This window comes from Drosophila tropicalis, unplaced genomic scaffold, assembly GCF_018151085.1.
Source record: "Drosophila tropicalis isolate 14030-0801.00 unplaced genomic scaffold, ASM1815108v1 contig_643, whole genome shotgun sequence".
In the NCBI taxonomy this organism is placed as follows: Eukaryota; Metazoa; Arthropoda; class Insecta; order Diptera; family Drosophilidae; genus Drosophila; species Drosophila tropicalis.
This window is the reverse complement of record NW_027173124.1, coordinates 255,172-278,773: the sequence shown is the minus strand read 5'-3', so window position 1 is coordinate 278,773 and position 23,602 is coordinate 255,172. Positions and strand designations below refer to the sequence as shown.

Below are 23,602 nucleotides of genomic sequence, written 5' to 3'. Positions count from 1 at the left end.
GTAGATAGTCTTTCTTTTGAGCATAACATTCTAGCTTTTACAGAGACGTGGCTAAAACCTGATATTGCTGATGCATCGGTTTTTTTCCACAAACTTTTCTATATTCAGACGTGACCGGATTCCTCGCATAGGTGGTGGTGTTCTGATAGCTGTTGTTGCTGCTTTATCATCTGAAATGATTCTATTTTCTAGTTAATAGAATAGACTTTATTTTTTAATTTTGAGCATTTGAAGGAGCTTGTCCGTTTCCCTGGTCGCTTTGGGTAATTCGGACATTTGTGTTGTTGTAATCATTCTGTTGGTTATTTGTGTTTTGTCTATTATTATTGTGTCCACCTCCACGGCCGCCTCTTCGGTGAATAATTTCGGCCTCGTTAGGCTCTGTGGGCATCGTTATTGCTCCAATTCGAGTTGTTATTGTTCCAATTCAGAGCTGTTTCTCCAGTTACCATTATTGTTATAGCGGCGTCTACCGCGGTCATTATGCTGGGCATAAAAATGGTATTATTTTGGAAACTTTCTGTGGAGCCCGACTCTACTGAAAGAGTGGTAAATCTAGTGATGGCTTCTTTAGCTGAATCAAAGTTTCCTGATTACATTAATATATGGACTCTTTGACTTTTGGTATGACTTACCATAGCATTTACGGCCATTTTGGTAGTGTATTTTATTGCTTGTTCAGTTGGAAGATCACCCGAAATATATGCGCCTTTAAGGGCGTCGGTCAACTCAGTAATCTCCTTTGTGTATGAAACACAGTTATTGGGGTTTCTTTGCAGATTTTTAATTTTTGCTGAAGATTGTTGATAGTTTTCGTATAACTTCATCAATCGTTGTTTCAGAACTTAGGGTATTACCCGCTTGACCTTTTAATTTTGATTTTATGATTTCGATGGCTACTGCTTCGTGCGTTTCTTTTATGGTGCTAAGTACGCGAAGCGCTCCAAGAAAACCCGGTAAATTTTTAATATCACCATCGAAATATGGTAGCAGCCTGGTGGCTGTGTTTATGAATTCTACCACTGTTTGTGTCATTTTGTTGTTTTCTTTTGGAATTGCTGGTTTTTTAAGACTTATGATTGATTAATCAGTGCTCACTGATGGTTCTTCTTGACCTATTTCTTCATCAGCCATTAGTGTTTTTTTTTCCAGTACTATTGAAGTTTCCAAATCAGATGTTTGTTTTAATTCAATATTGTGTCTGTTTAGCACAGTTATTGCTTTTTGTTTGCAATCACTGTAGAACGCATTTGCGGCTGTTTTTTGCCATGTCTTTAGTTTGCAATAGTGTTCAGTTAATACTGCTCTAATAGCTTGGAGATTCTCGGTTATTATTTTCGTGTGTTTGGTTACTGTGTCTTGGGATGTTTCTCTATTCTGCGAGAGGCACTTACAAGATTTAGTTAATTCTTGTGCGTGTATTCTAGCTTTTCCTATTATATCATCCCAAGTAACCATAGTTTGTTAAAAAAAATCCACTTTTTGTTTTAATTCCCAGAGAAGTTGTCTCTATGGGTTCTTTAGCGGACGTTGACGATACTATGCGCAGTACGTTCAAGTGGCCCCTACGACACCAGGACAAAGCCTGTTACGCGCGAGCCCAAGCAGATAACTGCCCACCTCCCACCCGACCGACCGAGGGGTGCAGCCGTATAACACACGGCAAGAATCGCGTGGACAAATACACAATAGAAAAAACAGACAAACAAATAATACTATAGCTATCTATTGACTAAGTGGGATAGGATCGATGTTTTAAGCACATTAATAGAAAACTCTGAGCCGATTACAGGGAATAGAAGGTTGTAATCAGAGCAGCGGACCCTAAAGTTTTTTTGACACACCAGCAGATGCTGATGTGGCAGGAATAGTATTAGTTTTTGTTGTTGGCAAGCGAATCGGTTGCCGATTTTTCTTTTTACAGTATATTCCTTAACTTTTATATGTTTCTGCCAATATCTTCGACAATATATATGTCGAGCAGACTTCTGGCCGAAACATATAATAGTTAAGGAATATACTGTAAAAAAGAAAAATCGGCAACCGATTCGCTTGCCAACAACAACAACTAATACTATTCCTGCAACATCAGCAGCTGCTGGTGTGTCAAAAACTAGCATCGTCCCTTAACCTGGGTTACCAGAACGTTAGAGGACTGAAATCTAAACTTCCTAATCTCTATGTAGATAGTCTTGCTTTTGAGCATAACATTCTAGCTTTTACAGAGACGTGGCTAAAACCTGATATTGCTGATGCATCGGTTTTTCCCACAACCTTTTCTATATTCAGACGTGAACGGATTTCTCGCATAGGTGGTGGCGTTCTGATAGCTGTTGTTGCTGCTTTATCATCTGAAATGATTCTATTTCCTAGTACCCAGGATATTGAGTTTGTCGGTGTGAAAGTAAATTTTAAATTTTTTAATGCTTTTATTGCTTGTTCCTATATTCCACCATTGTCGGACATGGTGGTATATTTAAATCATTTATAGGCAATTCAGTTTGTCTTTAGTTTCCAGTCAAGACATGCTCATAGTTGTAGGTGATTTTAATTTACCCGCTTTAGCATGGTCACCAGATGAATGTACCATGTTGCTGCCCTCTACGTCACATAACTTTATTTATGGCCCTCTAGGCTTATCTTTATCCCAAGTCAATCCTGTCTTAAATTCTAATGGAAAATCGTTAGATCTTATTTTTGTATTGGACTCTTCTTATTGTGATGTTTCTAGGATTGAACCATTTGTTCTTCCCGAAGACAAATTTCATCCTACATTAAATTTAAAAATTGATCTGCCCTTGCTTTCACCATTACTTAGTTCAAATGAGTTGCCTTTGACTAGGTGCTTTCGTTAGACGAATTCACTCTTTGATATTTGTGTGCCTCTTGGTAGGCTGGAGCGGCTTAACAAACCTCCCTGGTTCTCTCGTGAGTAATCCAATTTGAAAAATGTGAAGACACGATATTATAAGAAGTTTCAAAAAACACGTCGTTCATCAGATTATGCTCTGTATACAGTCGCTCGTTCAAAATTCATGATGCTTAATACACAATGCTATAAGAATTATCTTATCCTTACAATTTTATAATTTTGTTAATTCTAAACATAAGACCTCTGTGCACCCATCTTTTTTGTCTTTTCAAAATAAAAAAGCGAGCACTGATCAGGCAATTGCCGATATGCTTGCGAATTTTTTCAAAACAACCTATTCCTCAACGGAATATCGAGCAAGTCCGTATCCTTATCATTTAGAAAAGACTAATTGCATTTTCAATCCAGTGATTGATGAAAGTTCTCTTCTTAGCGAACTTAAACTAGTTAAACCTGTTTATTCTCCGGGGCCAGATGGTCTACCTGGATGTGTACTCAGGTTCTGTGCAATCGCATTATGTAAACCCATTTAAAAATTGTTTCAATTGTCTGTCGAATCTTCTTCTTTTCCATCTATTTGGAAAGAGTCGTATATCATTCCTCTGCATAAAAATGGCAACAAGTCCGTAGCCTCTAACTATAGGGGTATCTCAAAATTGTCCGCTATTCTGAAAGCTTTTGAGAAAATTATAACTTCTTAATTGCAACATTTTTGCAGCTCTATTATTTCGCCATCCCAACATGGGTTTGTGAAACGTAGGTCTACAACCACTAACCTTTTAGAATTCACCTCTATAATTATCAAGAGGTTCAAAATGCTAAACAAACTGATGTCATATACACGGACTTCAGCAAAGCCTTTGATTCTGTTAATCATACTCTATTACTTTCTAAGCTGAGCGACATTGGGTTTCCACCCCTTTTCCTTTCTTGGGTTCGTGAATATTTAACAAATAGAAAACAGAGGGTACTTTTTAAGTCTTCTTTTTCCGATTCCATTCCTGTGACTTCTGGTGTACCTCAATGTAGTCATCTTGGCCCTCTGCTTTTCACACTATTCATTAACGATCTTCCATCAGTCATTGTTCATTCGCGTGTGCTTATGTATGCTGACGATGTCAAGCTTTGTCTTACTTATAATGATACAGATTCATTTAGTCGGCTACAAGCTGATCTTAACAACTTTTAATCCTGGTGCCAGTTTAATCTATTAAATCTTAACACTACCAAATGTAAGGTAATAACTTTTTTTCGTAAGTCTTCTCAACTGGTCACTTATTTTCTTAACAATAGCCCTTTAGAACGTTTAAATAATATAAATGATTTGGGCGTACTTATGGACCATAAGTTAAATTTTAACATCCATATTTCCACCACGGTCGCAAAGGCCATGAGTGTTGTGGGTTTCATTAAAAGATGGTCAAAAGAATTTGACGACCCCTATACAACTAAAGTTCTTTTTACTTCGCTTGTCCGTCCTATCTTGGAGTATGGATCTTGCATTTGGTCACCTCAATATGAGTCGCACCAGATTAGACTTGAATCCGTTCAAAAGCAGTTTTTGCTATTTGCTCTTCGTGGCTTAAGCTGGGATCGCAATGTCAATTTGCCTTCGTATTCTAGTAGACTTCTCTTGATTAACCTTCCGTCCCTAACTAAGCGTAGAATTATGCTTGGTGTCATTTTTATGCACAAGCTCCTAATTGGTGATATCGACTCGCCCGAGTTATTAGCTCAGGTAAATCTGTCGGTACCATGTACATGGAGTAGACATCCTTTCAAACCTTGATCCCTTAATAGTTTTTCTTCTAACTATGCCATGCATGAACCTTTTAGGGTCCTCTGCTCTGATTACAACCTTCTATTCCCTGTAATCGGCTCAGAGTTTTCTATTAATGTGCTTAAAACATCTATCCTATCCCACTTAGTCAATAGATAGCTATAGTATTATTTGTTTGTCTGTTTTTTCTATTGTGTATTTGTCCACGCGATTCGTGCCGTGTTTTATACGGCAGCACCCCTCGGTCGGTCGGGTGGGAGGTGGGCAGTTATCTGCTTGGGCTCGCGCGTAACAGGCTTTGTCCTGGTGTCGTAGGGGCCACTTGAACGTACTGCGCATAGTATCGTCAACGTCCGCTAAAGAACCCATAGAGACAACTTCTCTGGGAATTAAAACAAAAAGTGGATTTTTTTTTTAACAAACTATGGTTACTTGGGATGATATAATAGGAAAAGCTAGAATACACGCACAAGAATTAACTAAATCTTGTAAGTGCCTCCCGCAGAATAGAGAAACATCCCAAGACACAGTAACCAAACACACGAAAATAATAACCGAGAATCTCCAAGCTATTAGAGCAGTATTAACTGAACACTATAGGAAACTAAAGACATGGCAAAAAACAGCCGCAAATGCGTTTTACAGTGATTGCAAACAAAAAGCAATAACTGTGCTAAACAGACACAATATTGAATTAAAACAAAAATCTGATTTGGAAACTTCAATAGTACTGGAAAAAAAAAACACTAATGGCTGATGAAGAAATAGGTCAAGAAGAACCATCAGTGAGCACTGATCAATCAATCATAAGTCTTAAAAAACCAGCAATTCCAAAAGAAAACAACAAAATGACACAAACAGTGGTAGAATTCATAAACACAGCCACCAGGCTGCTACCATACTTCGATGGTGATATTAAAAATTTACCGGGTTTTCTTGGAGCGCTTCGCGTACTTAGCACCATAAAAGAAACGCACGAAGCAGTAGCCATCGAAATCATAAAATCAAAATTAAAAGGTCAAGCGGGTAATACCCTAAGTTCTGAAACAACGATTGATGAAGTTATACGAAAACTATCAACAATCTTCAGCAAAAATTAAAAATCTGCAAAGAAACCCCAATAACTGTGTTTCATACACAAAGGAGATTACTGAGTTGACCGACGCCCTTAAAGGCGCATATATTTGGGGATGATCTTCCAACTGAACAAGCAATAAAATACACTACCAAAATGGCCGTAAATGCTATGGTAAGTCATACCAAAAGTCAAAGAGTCCATATATTAATGTAATCAGGAAACTTTGATTCAGCTAAAGAAGCCATCACTAGATTTACCACTCTTTCAGTAGAGTCGGGCTCCACAGAAAGTTTCCAAAATAATACAATTTTTATGCCCAGCATAATGACCTCGGTAGACGCCGCTATAACAATAATGGTAACTGGAGAAACAGCTCTGAATTGGAACAATAACAACTCGAATTGGAGCAATAACGATGCCCACAGAGCCTAACGAGGCCGAAATTATTCACGCTACCAAAGAGGCGGCCGTGGAGGTGGACACAATAATAATAGACAAAACACAAAAAACCAACAGAATGATTACAACAACACAAATGTTCGAATTACCCAAAGCGACCAGGGAAACGGACAAGCTCCTCCAAATGCTCAAAATTAAAAAATAAAGTCTATTCTATTAACTTTTTCTATTAACTTTTTCTACTCTTAAATTAGAGCTTAACAATAAGTTTGAGATGTTTTTCTTAATCTAGTACTTAAGATAAATTCTGGGTATATTGCAGGCGGCCCTAATCACTTATATTGGGTTGGTCTGTCATTTCTTTTAAGACCAGTTCTTTTAATAGTTCTCGTAAGGGAATTGGCAAGAACATTATGGTGTGCATCCAGTTTCGCAGAATACTTCAGTTGTTGACTACCTATTTCAGATTTTACGCTAGGTATATTTAGATCATTTTGAATGTTGTCGTTCCGTATGTACCACGGAGCCCCCGTGATTGATCTTAAAATCTTAGACTGCGCCCTTTGTATAATGTCAACATTGCTGGTACTTGCATTTCCCCATAGTACCGCACCGTAAGTCCAGATGAGTTTCAGTGCGGAGTTGTATAGGAGGACTTTATACTCCAGACGTAGAGGGGACCGAGCAGTGGTAATCCAATGTAAGCTACTCGCTTTCAGTTTAATCTGTGACTTTTTTGCTTCGATGTGCTTGCGCCAAGTTAGTCTTCTGTCTAGGTGGATGCCAAGGTAACTGACATCCACGGCTTGAGGAATTGGTTCTTTGTTTAGCATTAGTGCTGGTTCTATTAACCTAAGTCTTAATAATTTCGTATCATTTAAGAATGTTAAAACAAATAAGAAAATAACATTCTTAATTGATACCGGTGCAGACATTTCAATAATAAAAGAAAATTCTGATGAATTTCACGACATCCAAGTAAACAAAACTGTAGACATTCGAGGCATAGGAGAAGGAGTAATAAACTCCAAAGGCCTAGTCTCAATAGAATTGCAGACAGATAAATATATTATTCCATACGAATTTCATCTGCTTCATTCAGATTTTGCAATCCCATGTGATAGAATAATAGGATTAGATTTTATAAAAACTTTTAATTGCAAATTAGATTACAGCAATTCAGAAGATTAGTTAAACTTAGACCACGAAAATTAACGTACCCAATTTATGTTCCAATAACATTCAACTCTGGTAATAACTCAACACTTTTACCAGCAAGATCCCAAGTGGTACGCAAAATAGAACTATCTTCAGCAGAAGATAACATTTTAATTCCGAATCAGGAAATTAAACCGGGCGTTTATGTTGCAAACACTATTGCAACAGCCCAAAGTACTTTTGTCCGATTCTTAAATACCACAGATAAATGACAAATAGTAGGCTTTGACAACATAAAATTTGAATCACTTTCGAACTACGATATAGTTCAAAATAGCAAAGATTTAAGAAAACAATCTGTAATTTATAAATTGAAGAAAAATTTCCCAATACTATTCAAAGACAAACTCGAAAAGTTATGCACTGAGTATAGTGATGTGTTCGGACTTGACACCGAACCGATCACAACAAATAATTTTTATAAACAAAAATTAAGACTTAAAGATGATGAACCGGTATATGTGAAAAATTACCGGAGTCCGCATAGCCAAATAGACGAGATCCAGCGACAAGTTGGAAAGTTAATCGAACAGGGTATTGTCGAACCGTCTGTTTCGCCTTATAATAGCCCACTCTTACTAATCCCAAAGAAAACACTTTCGGGATCTAAAGAAAAAAACTGGCGATTAGTAAAAACTATCGTCAAATAAACAAAAAATTGCTGTCAGATAAGTTTCCGCTCCGCAGAATTGATGACATTCTTGATCAATTGGGAAGAGCAAAATATTTTAATTGCCTTGACTTAATGTCAGGTTTTCATCAAATTGAACTAGAACAAAAATCAAGAGATATAACGTCTTTTTCAACGAGCAATGGCTCATATCGTTTCACACGATTACCCTTCGGTCTAAAAATAGCACCTAATTCATTTCAGAGAATGATGACAATAGCATTCTCATGGCTTGAGCCTAGCCAAGCTTTCCTCTATATGGATGATTTAATCGTTATTGGTTGTTCTGAACAACATATGATTAAAAATTCAGTAGGTGTTTTTAAACTTTGCAGAAAAAACAATCTAAAACTGCATCCAGAAAAATGCTCCTTTTTAATGCATGAGGTGACATTCCTAGGTCACAAACGCACAGACAAAGGAATCTTACCAGACGACAAATTTTACGTCATCAAGAATTATCCAGTCACACATGATGCAGATAGTGTTAGACGTTTCGTTGCATTTTGCAACTACTATAGACGTTTCATAAAAAATTTCGCCGAATATTTCCGGCACATAACAAGATTATTTAAAAAGAATGTTCCATTCGAATGGACAGCAGAACACGAAAATGCATTCCAATACTAAAAGAAAAGCTCGTTCGTGGACTTCAGCTTCCAGTTTCATATGCATCAAGAGCATTCACTAAAGGTGAAAGCAACAGGAGTACTACAGAACAAGAGCTAGCAGCAATACACTGGGCAATCACATATTTTCGACCATATATATATGGAAAACATTTCACAGTACAATAGACCATTAACATATTTATTCTCCATGGTTAACCCGAGTTCAAAACAGTGGACCCGAGACTTTACAGTAAATTATTTGAGAGGTAAAGATAACTTTGTGGCAGACGCCCTATCAAGGATAACAATATCCGATCTAATTGACATGAACAAAAAAATCCTGAAAGTCACTACCAGGTACCAAAGTAGACAAAACAATTTCTGCGCAGAAAATAAGCAAGAACTGTTGCCAAGGCAAAGTCTTGAAAAAGCTTCCAAGCCCAACGTATATGACGTTATTGTAAAGGACGAAGTAAGAAAAGTAGTGACCTTGCGAATAACTGATTCCTCGAACACATTCAAACATGGCAAGAAAGTTATAGCAAGAATTGACATTTGCGATATGTATACCAATGGAATTCTCGACTTAGGTCAGTTTTTTCAATGGCTCGAAAAAGAAGCCGGTACACTTGGTATCAGCAAAGTCAAATTGGCACCGAGCGAAAAGATCTTTGAAACTATTTCAATAAAATCTTTCAAAAATTTGGGCAATGAAATTTTACAATTTTTAAGAGTAGCGCTACTCAAGCCGGTGACCCAAATAAATAATGAGAAAGAAAAAGAAGCTATATTGTCTACATTCCATGACGATACAATTCAAGGAGGTCATACAGGCATAAATAAAACAATTACAAAAATAAAGAGACGATATTATTGGAAAAACATGACTAAATGTGTAAAAAAGTACATTAATAAATGTCCAAAATGCCTGACGTCGAAAACGACAAAACATACAAGATCACCTATGATTATAACCGAAACGATCGGTCCACTACCACATTCGGAAAATCGAAGTGAATACGCAATCACATTAATATGTGACCTGACAAAGTATTTAGTAGCGATTCCTGTTGCAAACAAAAGTGCAAAAGCCATATTCGAATCTTTTATTCTGAAGTACGGTCCAATGAAGACGTTTATTACGGACATGGGAACAGAATATAAAAATTCCATTATTACTGACCTGTGCAAATATTTGAAAATAGATAATATAACATCTACAGCACACCATCACCAGACATTAGGTACCGTTGAAAGAAGTCATAGGACCTTCAACGAGTACATTCGTTCATATATTTCAGTAGATAAAACTGATTGGGACATATGGTTACAGTATTTCGTGTATTGTTTTAACACAACACCATCATTAACACATAATTTTTTTTTTTTTTATATGAACTAGTATTTGGTAGCGTGTGAACGCTGACCAAGCACTTTGATGCAAGCGCTCCAACAGTATGTATGTTGTAACATATAACTTGCTACAATTTTACTGCGAGCTGTTGGAATCTGGTAGAATCTATCAGTAGTACGCGCTGGTTTCGGCTCAATTAGTCGGTGAGGAATGGGGGATGGGGGAAATGGTTAGACTACCCGCTCTACTAATTACAATTTTATTAATGAATTCGCGTACTGACACAATTTATCCTCGGTTTAACGCTTTGTACTTGCAAAAGAAAAAAGAAAAGAGAAAAGGATGAGAAAAAAAGAGAAATACCGTCGTTTTCTGGCGCAGCTGCTGAACAAGAAGGGGTCTGATATCAGTGACGCCCAAAACAAATTCGCCCACCCTACCATGATCGCTGTATCCAAAGTAAAAAAAAAAATTACCCAGCGATCCCTATGCCAAACCAATTTTTAACCTAACTTACTTTGCATGATTCCCCCCCTTGTAAACGTCTCAGCCTAAATTCATCTCAAAAACTTATATTTAATAAAAGTAACGAATAATATAAAGCATTTCAAAAATTAAAAATTATAGATTTTGATATAAATATAGATATGTAGATATGACAATGTTTATATGAAAAGTATATTTAAATTCAAAGAAAGAAAAAGAATTCCTTTTTTTTTTGAGCATAAGTTAACTTCTGATGACCAAAAAGACCAAAATTAAATTTTATATGTTATTCAAACGAGAGCAACGAAAACTGCTTTAACTCTCTCTTTACTTTGCTTGGTCAATCATATACCAAAAACACAAGAAAAATGACATTATAACCAAAGAGTACTTACTTAAGCATCCCACGGAGAAAGATCTTTCTGGTGACCGCTGTAAGTAATTGGGTAAAAATATAGGGAGAGAGTATGTTGTTGATTCAAGAGAGAATTAAATCATGCTAAGCTTTCGCCAGTGGCGTGCAAAAAACAAAAAAGGGGTGAACCAAAATTTTCACCGAAGTTTCACTCATGACCAAAAAGAAAATTACAAATGAAATTATAAAAATAAAGTAAAAAAAATTTAAAAAAAATTAACTTGGTTTTGGAGTACACCAAAGACTCAGAATTTTACAATTTAAAAGTTAGTTTTAAGGCGAAAGTGTTAGAAAAAAAATCAAAGGCATTTAATTATTTTCGCCCAACATTAGTTTAACCCATGCAATATTAGGGCCTGGCGAAGATATTTAGTTTCTTGGCTGAAGGCTATGCAACGATCACCAGTAAATAAAATAAACAAAGCGGAACGCCAGCCAAGCGGCTACACATATGAAAGCTCCGCTGGTTGATAGTTATCACAAAAGAAAAGCTTTTACTTATCAGAGTTTGCTTGCAAGGTAAGGGCGGGGGGAGTCTCTCCTCTAGTCTAGAGAATCTTATACTCTTTATTTTTGGTTTTACTCTTCATGCCCGTCTAAGATCTTTTCTGGCCAATACTCTGTGTTTGCTGCTCCAGGGGCTTCGGTCCGTTTTGACAGCTTGTCCCTCATAAGCCTTTCTCTAGTCGGCTGACCGGCCTAGACCATTGCATCTAGTCTGTGAACTAGGTGCCAACTCTATATATAAAACAAAACTTTCTTACTACACACATTAAAAGGCGCATTTTTTTTACTGTTTACCATTTGACTTGGCACCGGATTAAAAAGGATATATTACTTCCTCTCGAAAATCTACTTCATCAGACTGCCCATGTGCCTAAAAGACAAACGTTTTTCATAAAAATTGCTTCCTTTACTCAAACTGATATGCGCGTTTGTATAGCGCTGGACTTACATTTACTTTGGAAATAAAACACTATCAATCACTGGAGGAATAAAACTGCTTCGAATTCACCATTCAAACTTCACAATCGGACTTTTTCCGAAAAAAAATTAGTTTTCACTATGACTTTAATTTTTGCGACCGCACTAGTTGAAGATGATTTGGAAAAGAAAAGTCATTCCCATGGGGGCCGACATACTTGGCTAAATCTCTATCCCTTAGTCCTCTTTGGACCCCTCTCTTCGCCTCGATTACCCCTAAACTTCCCTGATCCCAACTCTAGAGGAGCCTAGGGGGCGCCACAAAAAAAGTAATCGGATAAAAAAAATTCAAAGAAAATTTTCTGAACCAAAAAAAAAAAAAAATGAATCTCGAAATCGCATTTCCTATTTTTTCAAAATTATACAATGTTAGTCTACATTCTGTTAGTTAGTATAACGCTTACTAACAATACAAGCAGTACAAGCAGTGCAAGCAGTGAACGCAGATTACTCTGTGAAACTTATATTGCCCACTTTTAGGGATAAAACGTTTATATATCGTTTTAGTTATAACGAAGAAAAATCATTCCTACCCTTTTTTTTCGTTTCCTTTCTAAATACAAACGGTTACAAGCGCTACTACAAAACCCCCCACTAAAATCACACTTAGCTAATGGAAAGGGTGATACTCGCTTGAAACCGGGCCAAAAAAAATTATTGCTTAATATCTTTTGCATGGAATTTGCCTACCAAATGGCCTTGTAGATTCTCCAACTCATAGTACGCGTTGCGACGACATCCAAGTAAACAAAACTGTAGACATTCGAGGCATAGGAGAAGGAGTAATAAACTCCAAAGGCCTAGTCTCAATAGAATTGCAGACAGATAAATATATTATTCCATACGAATTTCATCTGCTTCATTCAGATTTTGCAATCCCATGTGATAGAATAATAGGATTAGATTTTATAAAAACTTTTAATTGCAAATTAGATTACAGCAATTCAGAAGATTAGTTAAACTTAGACCACGAAAATTAACGTACCCAATTTATGTTCCAATAACATTCAACTCTGGTAATAACTCAACACTTTTACCAGCAAGATCCCAAGTGGTACGCAAAATAGAACTATCTTCAGCAGAAGATAACATTTTAATTCCGAATCAGGAAATTAAACCGGGCGTTTATGTTGCAAACACTATTGCAACAGCCCAAAGTACTTTTGTCCGATTCTTAAATACCACAGATAAATGACAAATAGTAGGCTTTGACAACATAAAATTTGAATCACTTTCGAACTACGATATAGTTCAAAATAGCAAAGATTTAAGAAAACAATCTGTAATTTATAAATTGAAGAAAAATTTCCCAATACTATTCAAAGACAAACTCGAAAAGTTATGCACTGAGTATAGTGATGTGTTCGGACTTGACACCGAACCGATCACAACAAATAATTTTTATAAACAAAAATTAAGACTTAAAGATGATGAACCGGTATATGTGAAAAATTACCGGAGTCCGCATAGCCAAATAGACGAGATCCAGCGACAAGTTGGAAAGTTAATCGAACAGGGTATTGTCGAACCGTCTGTTTCGCCTTATAATAGCCCACTCTTACTAATCCCAAAGAAAACACTTTCGGGATCTAAAGAAAAAAACTGGCGATTAGTAAAAACTATCGTCAAATAAACAAAAAATTGCTGTCAGATAAGTTTCCGCTCCGCAGAATTGATGACATTCTTGATCAATTGGGAAGAGCAAAATATTTTAATTGCCTTGACTTAATGTCAGGTTTTCATCAAATTGAACTAGAACAAAAATCAAGAGATATAACGTCTTTTTCAACGAGCAATGGCTCATATCGTTTCACACGATTACCCTTCGGTCTAAAAATAGCACCTAATTCATTTCAGAGAATGATGACAATAGCATTCTCATGGCTTGAGCCTAGCCAAGCTTTCCTCTATATGGATGATTTAATCGTTATTGGTTGTTCTGAACAACATATGATTAAAAATTCAGTAGGTGTTTTTAAACTTTGCAGAAAAAACAATCTAAAACTGCATCCAGAAAAATGCTCCTTTTTAATGCATGAGGTGACATTCCTAGGTCACAAACGCACAGACAAAGGAATCTTACCAGACGACAAATTTTACGTCATCAAGAATTATCCAGTCACACATGATGCAGATAGTGTTAGACGTTTCGTTGCATTTTGCAACTACTATAGACGTTTCATAAAAAATTTCGCCGAATATTTCCGGCACATAACAAGATTATTTAAAAAGAATGTTCCATTCGAATGGACAGCAGAATACGAAAATGCATTCCAATACTAAAAGAAAAGCTCGTTCGTGGACTTCAAGAGCATTCACTAAAGGTGAAAGCAACAGGAGTACTACAGAACAAGAGCTAGCAGCAATACACTGGGCAATCACATATTTTCGACCATATATATATGGAAAACATTTCACAGTACAATAGACCATTAACATATTTATTCTCCATGGTTAACCCGAGTTCAAAACAGTGGACCCGAGACTTTACAGTAAATTATTTGAGAGGTAAAGATAACTTTGTGGCAGACGCCCTATCAAGGATAACAATATCCGATCTAATTGACATGAACAAAAAAATCCTGAAAGTCACTACCAGGTACCAAAGTAGACAAAACAATTTCTGCGCAGAAAATAAGCAAGAACTGTTGCCAAGGCAAAGTCTTGAAAAAGCTTCCAAGCCCAACGTATATGACGTTATTGTAAAGGACGAAGTAAGAAAAGTAGTGACCTTGCGAATAACTGATTCCTCGAACACATTCAAACATGGCAAGAAAGTTATAGCAAGAATTGACATTTGCGATATGTATACCAATGGAATTCTCGACTTAGGTCAGTTTTTTCAATGGCTCGAAAAAGAAGCCGGTACACTTGGTATCAGCAAAGTCAAATTGGCACCGAGCGAAAAGATCTTTGAAACTATTTCAATAAAATCTTTCAAAAATTTGGGCAATGAAATTTTACAATTTTTAAGAGTAGCGCTACTCAAGCCGGTGACCCAAATAAATAATGAGAAAGAAAAAGAAGCTATATTGTCTACATTCCATGACGATACAATTCAAGGAGGTCATACAGGCATAAATAAAACAATTACAAAAATAAAGAGACGATATTATTGGAAAAACATGACTAAATGTGTAAAAAAGTACATTAATAAATGTCCAAAATGCCTGACGTCGAAAACGACAAAACATACAAGATCACCTATGATTATAACCGAAACGATCGGTCCACTACCACATTCGGAAAATCGAAGTGAATACGCAATCACATTAATATGTGACCTGACAAAGTATTTAGTAGCGATTCCTGTTGCAAACAAAAGTGCAAAAGCCATATTCGAATCTTTTATTCTGAAGTACGGTCCAATGAAGACGTTTATTACGGACATGGGAACAGAATATAAAAATTCCATTATTACTGACCTGTGCAAATATTTGAAAATAGATAATATAACATCTACAGCACACCATCACCAGACATTAGGTACCGTTGAAAGAAGTCATAGGACCTTCAACGAGTACATTCGTTCATATATTTCAGTAGATAAAACTGATTGGGACATATGGTTACAGTATTTCGTGTATTGTTTTAACACAACACCATCATTAACACATAATTTTTTTTTTTTATATGAACTAGTATTTGGTAGCGTGTGAACGCTGACCAAGCACTTTGATGCAAGCGCTCCAACAGTATGTATGTTGTAACATATAACTTGCTACAATTTTACTGCGAGCTGTTGGAATCTGGTAGAATCTATCAGTAGTACGCGCTGGTTTCGGCTCAATTAGTCGGTGAGGAATGGGGGATGGGGGAAATGGTTAGACTACCCGCTCTACTAATTACAATTTTATTAATGAATTCGCGTACTGACACAATTTATCCTCGGTTTAACGCTTTGTACTTGCAAAAGAAAAAAGAAAAGAGAAAAGGATGAGAAAAAAAAGAGAAATACCGTCGTTTTCTGGCGCAGCTGCTGAACAAGAAGGGGTCTGATATCAGTGACGCCCAAAACAAATTCGCCCACCCTACCATGATCGCTGTATCCAAAGTAAAAAAAAAATTACCCAGCGATCCCTATGCCAAACCAATTTTTAACCTAACTTACTTTGCATGATTCCCCCCCTTGTAAACGTCTCAGCCTAAATTCATCTCAAAAACTTATATTTAATAAAAGTAACGAATAATATAAAGCATTTCAAAAATTAAAAATTATAGATTTTGATATAAATATAGATATGTAGATATGACAATGTTTATATGAAAAGTATATTTAAATTCAAAGAAAGAAAAAGAATTCCTTTTTTTTTTGAGCATAAGTTAACTTCTGATGACCAAAAAGACCAAAATTAAATTTTATATGTTATTCAAACGAGAGCAACGAAAACTGCTTTAACTCTCTCTTTACTTTGCTTGGTCAATCATATACCAAAAACACAAGAAAAATGACATTATAACCAAAGAGTACTTACTTAAGCATCCCACGGAGAAAGATCTTTCTGGTGACCGCTGTAAGTAATTGGGTAAAAATATAGGGAGAGAGTATGTTGTTGATTCAAGAGAGAATTAAATCATGCTAAGCTTTCGCCAGTGGCGTGCAAAAAACAAAAAAAGGGGTGAACCAAAATTTTCACCGAAGTTTCACTCATGACCAAAAAGAAAATTACAAATGAAATTATAAAAATAAAGTAAAAAAAATTAAAAAAAAATTAACTTGGTTTTGGAGTACACCAAAGACTCAGAATTTTACAATTTAAAAGTTAGTTTTAAGGCGAAAGTGTTAGAAAAAAAAATCAAAGGCATTTAATTATTTTCGCCCAACATTAGTTTAACCCATGCAATATTAGGGCCTGGCGAAGATATTTAGTTTCTTGGCTGAAGGCTATGCAACGATCACCAGTAAATAAAATAACCAAAGCGGAACGCCAGCCAAGCGGCTACACATATGAAAGCTCCGCTGGTTGATAGTTATCACAAAAGAAAAGCTTTTACTTATCAGAGTTTGCTTGCAAGGTAAGGGCGGGGGGAGTCTCTCCTCTAGTCTAGAGAATCTTATACTCTTTATTTTTGGTTTTACTCTTCATGCCCGTCTAAGATCTTTTCTGGCCAATACTCTGTGTTTGCTGCTCCAGGGGCTTCGGTCCGTTTTGACAGCCTGTCCCTCATAAGCCTTTCTCTAGTCGGCTGACCGGCCTAGACCATTGCATCTAGTCTGTGAACTAGGTGCCAACTCTATATATAAAACAAAACTTTCTTACTACACACATTAAAAGGCGCATTTTTTTTTACTGTTTACCATTTGACTTGGCACCGGATTAAAAAGGATATATTACTTCCTCTCGAAAATCTACTTCATCAGACTGCCCATGTGCCTAAAAGACAAACGTTTTTCATAAAAATTGCTTCCTTTACTCAAACTGATATGCGCGTTTGTATAGCGCTGGACTTACATTTACTTTGGAAATAAAACACTATCAATCACTGGAGGAATAAAACTGCTTCGAATTCACCATTCAAACTTCACAATCGGACTTTTTCCGAAAAAAAATTAGTTTTCACTATGACTTTAATTTTTGCGACCGCACTAGTTGAAGATGATTTGGAAAAGAAAAGTCATTCCCATGGGGGCCGACATACTTGGCTAAATCTCTATCCCTTAGTCCTCTTTGGACCCCTCTCTTCGCCTCGATTACCCCTAAACTTCCCTGATCCCAACTCTAGAGGAGCCTAGGGGGCGCCACAAAAAAAGTAATCGGATAAAAAAAATTCAAAGAAAATTTTCTGAACCAAAAAAAAAAAAAAATGAATCTCGAAATCGCATTTCCTATTTTTTCAAAATTATACAATGTTAGTCTACATTCTGTTAGTTAGTATAACGCTTACTAACAATACAAGCAGTACAAGCAGTGCAAGCAGTGAACGCAGATTACTCTGTGAAACTTATATTGCCCACTTTTAGGGATAAAACGTTTATATATCGTTTTAGTTATAACGAAGAAAAATCATTCCTACCCTTTTTTTTCGTTTCCTTTCTAAATACAAACGGTTACAAGCGCTACTACAAAACCCCCCACTAAAATCACACTTAGCTAATGGAAAGGGTGATACTCGCTTGAAACCGGGCCAAAAAAAATTATTGCTTAATATCTTTTGCATGGAATTTGCCTACCAAATGGCCTTGTAGATTCTCCAACTCATAGTACGCGCTGCCGAGCTTGCGTCTCACTCTCGCCTTCACGAACGGTGGCGCTAACTTGGAGTTGAATCCTTTTGCGAAATTACTTTGCTGGAAGTTCCTACGAAATACCTCTTGTCCTACTGAAATAGACACCTCGCGACTACGTAAATTATACAGATTCTCATTCCGCTCATGCTGTTTTCGTGACTCCTCTTTAGATTTAGTTCCCATTATTTCGAAAGAGTCGTCCCTACTAAACCTTACAGCCCGATCCTCTAACAATTCTAAGTTCGGTAGCACTTGGTAAACGGACCCGTCGGTTACCATATGCTGACCAAATGCCATCCTATAGGGTGTTGTGTTTATCGCCGAATGAATAGTAGACCTCAATGCACAAGCGATACTACTTAGCTTTTCGTCCCAATCAGACTGGCTTGGACTTACGTAAGCCTTCACTGCTGCCAATACCGACCGGTTTACTCTCTCCGACACATTAGCCTGCGGAGCATACGCAGCCGTATACGTCTGACGCACTTTATACCTTTGTAACAGCTCATTAAAATGGTGTGCTCTAAGCTGGGGCCCATTATCAGATACTATAATCTCAGGTACCCCAAAACAATGAAAAAGATCCTCTTCTAGAAACTGGGTAACCACTTCCGCGGTAAACTTTTTTACTTTCTTTAGGAACGGAAATTTTGAGAAATGGTCCACTACAATAAATATTCCAATATTGCCAGACTTGCTTCGCGGGTAGGACCCAAGAAATCCACATACAGTCTCTCGAAAAATCTTGACGTTTCACCCGACTTGCCTAATGGTGGCCTTAACGTATAATTCGGTGACGCCCAAAACAAATTCGCCCACCCTACCATGATCGCTGTATCCAAAGTAAAAAAAAAATTACCCAGCGATCCCTATGCCAAACCAATTTTTAACCTAACTTACTTTGCATGATTCCCCCCCCTTGTAAACGTCTCAGCCTAAATTCATCTCAAAAACTTATATTTAATAAAAGTAACGAATAATATAAAGCATTTCAAAAATTAAAAATTATAGATTTTGTTATAAATATAGATATGTAGATATGACAATGTTTATATGAAAAGTATATTTAAATTCAAAGAAAGAAAAAGAATTCCTTTTTTTTTTGAGCATAAGTTAACTTCTGATGACCAAAAAGACCAAAATTAAATTTTATATGTTATTCAAACGAGAGCAACGAAAACTGCTTTAACTCTCTCTTTACTTTGCTTGGTCAATCATATACCAAAAACACAAGAAAAATGACATTATAACCAAAGAGTACTTACTTAAGCATCCCACGGAGAAAGATCTTTCTGGTGACCGCTGTAAGTAATTGGGTAAAAATATAGGGAGAGAGTATGTTGTTGATTCAAGAGAGAATTAAATCATGCTAAGCTTTCGCCAGTGGCGTGCAAAAAACAAAAAAAGGGGTGAACCAAAATTTTCACCGAAGTTTCACTCATGACCAAAAAGAAAATTACAAATGAAATTATAAAAATAAAGTAAAAAAATTTAAAAAAAATTAACTTGGTTTTGGAGTACACCAAAGACTCAGAATTTTACAATTTAAAAGTTAGTTTTAAGGCAAAAGTGTTAGAAAAAAAATCAAAGGCATTTAATTATTTTCGCCCAACATTAGTTTAACCCATGCAATATTAGGGCCTGGCGAAGATATTTAGTTTCTTGGCTGAAGGCTATGCAACGATCACCAGTAAATAAAATAACCAAAGCGGAACGCCAGCCAAGCGGCTACACATATGAAAGCTCCGCTGGTTGATAGTTATCACAAAAGAAAAGCTTTTACTTATCAGAGTTTGCTTGCAAGGTAAGGGCGGGGGGAGTCTCTCCTCTAGTCTAGAGAATCTTATACTCTTTATTTTTGGTTTTACTCTTCATGCCCGTCTAAGATCTTTTCTGGCCAATACTCTGTGTTTGCTGCTCCAGGGGCTTCGGTCCGTTTTGACAGCTTGTCCCTCATAAGCCTTTCTCTAGTCGGCTGACCGGCCTAGACCATTGCATCTAGTCTGTGAACTAGGTGCCAACTCTATATATAAAACAAAACTTTCTTACTACACACATTAAAAGGCGCATTTTTTTTTTACTGTTTACCATTTGACTTGGCACCGGATTAAAAAGGATATATTACTTCCTCTCGAAAATCTACTTCATCAGACTGCCCATGTGCCTAAAAGACAAACGTTTTTCATAAAAATTGCTTCCTTTACTCAAACTGATATGCGCGTTTGTATAGCGCTGGACTTACATTTACTTTGGAAATAAAACACTATCAATCACTGGAGGAATAAAACTGCTTCGAATTCACCATTCAAACTTCACAATCGGACTTTTTCCGAAAAAAAATTAGTTTTCACTATGACTTTAATTTTTGCGACCGCACTAGTTGAAGATGATTTGGAAAAGAAAAGTCATTCCCATGGGGGCCGACATACTTGGCTAAATCTCTATCCCTTAGTCCTCTTTGGACCCCTCTCTTCGCCTCGATTACCCCTAAACTTCCCTGATCCCAACTCTAGAGGAGCCTAGGGGGCGCCACAAAAAAAGTAATCGGATAAAAAAAATTCAAAGAAAATTTTCTGAACCAAAAAAAAAAAAAAAAATGAATCTCGAAATCGCATTTCCTATTTTTTCAAAATTATACAATGTTAGTCTACATTCTGTTAGTTAGTATAACGCTTACTAACAATACAAGCAGTACAAGCAGTGCAAGCAGTGAACGCAGATTACTCTGTGAAACTTATATTGCCCACTTTTAGGGATAAAACGTTTATATATCGTTTTAGTTATAACGAAGAAAAATCATTCCTACCCTTTTTTTTCGTTTCCTTTCTAAATACAAACGGTTACAAGCGCTACTACAAAACCCCCCCACTAAAATCACACTTAGCTAATGGAAAGGGTGATACTCGCTTGAAACCGGGCCAAAAAAAATTATTGCTTAATATCTTTTGCATGGAATTTGCCTACCAAATGGCCTTGTAGATTCTCCAACTCATAGTACGCGTTGCCGAGCTTGCGTCTCACTCTCGCCTTCACGAACGGTGGCGCTAACTTGGAGTTGAATCCTTTTGCGAAATTACTTTGCTGGAAGTTCCTACGAAATACCTCTTGTCCTACTGAAATAGACACCTCGCGACTACGTAAATTATACAGATTCTCATTCCGCTCATGCTGTTTTCGTGACTCCTCTTTAGATTTAGTTCCCATTATTTCGAAAGAGTCGTCCCTACTAAACCTTACAGCCCGATCCTCTAACAATTCTAAGTTCCGTAGCACTTGGTAAACGGACCCGTCGGTTACCATATGCTGACCAAATGCCATCCTATAGGGTGTTGTGTTTATCGCCGAATGAATAGTAGACCTCAATGCACAAGCGATACTACTTAGCTTTTCGTCCCAATCAGACTGGCTTGGACTTACGTAAGCCTTCACTGCTGCCAATACCGACCGGTTTACTCTCTCCGACACATTAGCCTGCGGAGCATACGCAGCCGTATACGTCTGACGCACTTTATACCTTTGTAACAGCTCATTAAAATGGTGTGCTCTAAGCTGGGGCCCATTATCAGATACTATAATCTCAGGTACCCCAAAACAATGAAAAAGATCCTCTTCTAGAAACTGGGTAACCACTTCCGCGGTAAACTTTTTTACTTTCTTTAGGAACGGAAATTTTGAGAAATGGTCCACTACAATAAATATTCCAATATTGCCAGACTTGCTTCGCGGGTAAGGACCCAAGAAATCCACATACAGTCTCTCGAAAAATCTTGACGTTTCACCCGACTTGCCTAATGGTGGCCTTAACGTATAATTCGGGTGTTTAGTGGCTTTACAAACATCACATCTGTTTATAAACTCTTTAACTTCTGACACTAGATTTGGCCAGTAATAGTAGCGCCTGAGTTTTTCCAATGTCTTATTAATACCGCAGTGCGCCGCTAGTGGGCTTTCGTGAGCCAATTTCAACAACTGCGCCACTAGTCCCTTGGGAATCCATAGTTTCCAACACTGATCATCTGCTAACTTCTCCCCAGGAAAATGCTCACTACGCCGGTAAACTAAATTGCCCATTACTTTCACGTCTGGTACTGACTGGGGGTTTTTTTCGACCTTCGCCTTTAGCTCCACATATTCGGGACTTAGAAAATGCACCGAATTGAGATCGATTCCTAAATCACTATCTAATACCGCTAAATCAGGGGTAAAAACTCTGGACAAAGCGTCTGGCACCACATTTTGACTACCTTTTCGATGTGAAATGGTAAAATTAAATCCCTGAAGTTTCAAAGACCATCTGGCCAACCTAGAACTCAAGTCTGATTGACTCATTAACCACTTTAAAGAAGCATGGTCGGTTATGATAGAAAATTCTTGACCCTCCACGTAGGCCCTATATTTTTTTACTGCTAACACGGCTGCCAAACACTCTTTCTCTGTAACTGAGTAGTTTCTTTGTGCCTGGTTCAGTTTTTTTGACATAAACGCAATGGGTACTTCGTCCTTATCCTCTGTTAACTGGGTTAACACTGCGCCCACTCCCGTATGACTGGCGTCACAGTTTATGGAGAAAGGTTTTTTAAAATCGGGACTATGTAAAACTGGTGCCTGGCTTAAACGTGTTTTCAAGTCTTCAAATGCTGACTGAGCTTCTGATGTCCATATGAATTTAAGCTTATGTTTTAAAGTATCGGTAATTGGAGACGCAATAGCAGCGTAATTTTGAATGAATTTATGATACCAACCCGCCATTCCTAAAAAGCGCCGAACTTGTTTAACCGATTTTGGGGTGGGGAAATCGACTATGGCGGATATTTTATCTGGGTCTGTCTTAATCGTTCCCTCACCTACAATATGCCCTAGATACTTGACATTCTTTCTACAGAAATGACTTTTCTCGACGTTTATAGTTAACCCTGCATCGGATATACATTTGGATAGCTCTGTAAGCAGAGTTATATGCTCGTTAAACGAATCTGAGACAATTAACAGATCATCCAAGTAGATAAATATCTGATGACGCCGATGTGGTGGCACTATTTTATCCATGAGTTTGGACATGGTTTGCGCCGCGTTACATAATCCAAAAGGCATTACTTTGAAATGGTACAGGGGTCTACCTGCTACTGAAAAGGCTGTCTTATCCCGTGACTCAGGCTCTAAAGGAATTTGCCAATACGCGTCTTTCAAGTCGAGACTTGTAATGTACTCGGCCTTAGGTAATCTGCTAAGGATGCCGTCTATGATTGGCATTGGGTAAGCATCCTTAACTGTAACGGCATTCACCCGTCTACTATCTATACATAACCTATGTTTTCCTGGCTTACTCACCAACACCACGGGCGAAGACCAAGCACTTTGAGATTCCTCAATAACTCCTAATTTTAACATGCGATCTAACTCTTCATATATTAATTGTTCCTTTGCTGGCGACATAGGATAGTGTCGCTGCTTAATTGGTGCTGCACCAGCAACATCTATTGAATGTGACAGCAGCTGCGTTTTCCCT

At 37.2% G+C, this 23,602-nt stretch overlaps 2 long non-coding RNA genes across 2 annotated transcripts; both read right to left on the bottom strand.

Moving 5' to 3' along the window:
• Positions 1-11,346: 11,346 nt before the first annotated feature.
• On the bottom strand, positions 11,347-12,296 carry LOC137578704 (uncharacterized). The gene is made up of 3 exons (XR_011032745.1): positions 11,839-12,296; positions 11,685-11,760; positions 11,347-11,621 (listed from the first exon to the last, which is right to left on the bottom strand). It is a non-coding gene; the product is annotated as an uncharacterized lncRNA (long non-coding RNA).
• A 7,410-nt stretch (positions 12,297-19,706) lies between these two features.
• LOC137578702 (uncharacterized) lies at positions 19,707-20,680 on the bottom strand. The gene is made up of 3 exons (XR_011032743.1): positions 20,339-20,680; positions 20,185-20,260; positions 19,707-20,119 (listed from the first exon to the last, which is right to left on the bottom strand). It is a non-coding gene; the product is annotated as an uncharacterized lncRNA (long non-coding RNA).
• Between the last annotated feature and the right edge of the window lie 2,922 nt (positions 20,681-23,602).